A 1,914-nucleotide genomic window follows, 5' to 3' on the forward strand; every position below is an offset into this window, starting at 1 on the left:
TTTCATTACTCGTACGTTATTGTTCTATTCAATCTGAAGTACTTTATTGTTCTATTTAACCTGTAGTTAATCTGCAGTACGTCATTGTTGTAATGAATGTGCATTGTGCAGTATGTAATTCTAGTACAGGAATTGCAGTACGCTATTGATGTACTGGAGCCAGAATAATAAATAACATGGTTCTTTATCTGAGTCCAATTATTATTGTGTATATTATCTACTAGCTCGTTTTGTGTGTATATAAATGGATCTTTGTTTTTTATTAATCTCTTGAGATATCCAACAATCAGTCTTTTTTTTACCATTATATATAATATATGTAATATTTATAGATAACTGTGTTCACAGGCAACTTGAACAAAGATTCTTAAAGGGAATGTCGTTGTATTTTTAAAGACCTTTCTTTAAAAAAGAGATGCATGTCCGATTAACATAGATACCTTTTTACATCTGTCTCTGGCCCATAATGTAGAAGTTAGCGTCGAATTTCTAACTTTAAGAATGCTTAAGTCTGAAAATTACCTCCATTTGGTAGAAATTTGCAAGTAATCAAATAATCAAATTGAATTAAGAGAAACATGGACAGCTCAGACAAATATTTAAATGGTACTGTTGTGAATCTGACACGACGCTTTGGAGTGTCATTTGAAATTAAGATTACAGTCCCTTTAAAGGGCATATCGACGTAGTTGCAAATGCCTCTCAAATTTAACTGTTTCATGTCCAATTCACAACGGTCCCATTTTCAAAAAAAGATATTGTCGTTTTCCTGTTTTAAAACTCGAGAATCCTCTTAATATCCTTCCTTTAGTCAGCTTCATACATCTACAAGCTGCACTTTCTATCAAAATGTAATTTCAGATGAAAGGGAAAATACCATCATTTAACCAACTTAGAAAAAAACTAAAACAGTCCTGTTTTAAATAAAAGATGCCTCTCTCTATATATAATGAAGGGCCACTTCATAGTAATTCTGCAGTCCCTTTAAACGACTACGCCCCTTTAAACCTTTATCAATTAATAAACCGTTTTTTAAAATTTTTCAGCAAAGTATTTAGATCTTATAAAGTTTGCAAAGATATGAGGATTTGAAAACCAAAGATTGAGAGTGTTTCATTTTAAATTCTTTAAGACAAAGACCAAGTTCAACCTTAAGATCTTCAAAATCAAAGAGTTTCAGGTCGCCATTAAAGTACCAAGCTGTGTGGGCACAACCAGCTGTATAAGGGAAAAGATAAAGGAAGCTGATGATGAATAGAATTTCTAATTCATAACATGTGTATTGAAGGGGGAAGGGGATCGGGGGTTCGACTGTTTGTATTTAATTTCTTAAGTAAATAATTCGGTATACTCACCTAGTTTTCTTTTTTTAGTTAATTTCAGATTTATTCATTTGATATTGTAAAGATGTATTTTCACCCCAATTTTTTTAAATGTCATATATACAAACAAAAGTATAATAGAGGGAAGGCTAAAAAATTGTGTTTAATACGGAAAATCTCCTAATTTTCCTTTAATTACACAATTCACGTCGAATTAACTTATAATTGAATCAATATTGTTTCGCCTAGTTCAGGCATTTTTTTTATTGGTTCCGTATTTACTACATAAACTTAGATTCAAATACCATATCACACATATATATGAGTTTTTGTGTAGCTTGGACACAGTTTTATATCAATTTCTCGAGACAGGGACATCAGAAAAACTATTATTGGTCACGATCAACTACCCTGTTCATTTTAACACACAATCTAACACATAATTAAACTATGAATGCTTAATTAGATAAAGTTTTTGGAATAATTTTATTACAGGGTCCAAATTAAACATGTTTTTTTTTACAAAAAATCGAAGCCAAAATCTAATACCAAATTGTCGAACGTCGGACGTCACAAAATGTGGGGGAAAAGT

This window comes from Eurytemora carolleeae, unplaced genomic scaffold, assembly GCF_000591075.1.
Source record: "Eurytemora carolleeae unplaced genomic scaffold, Eaff_2.0 scaffold191, whole genome shotgun sequence".
In the NCBI taxonomy this organism is placed as follows: Eukaryota; Metazoa; Arthropoda; class Copepoda; order Calanoida; family Temoridae; genus Eurytemora; species Eurytemora carolleeae.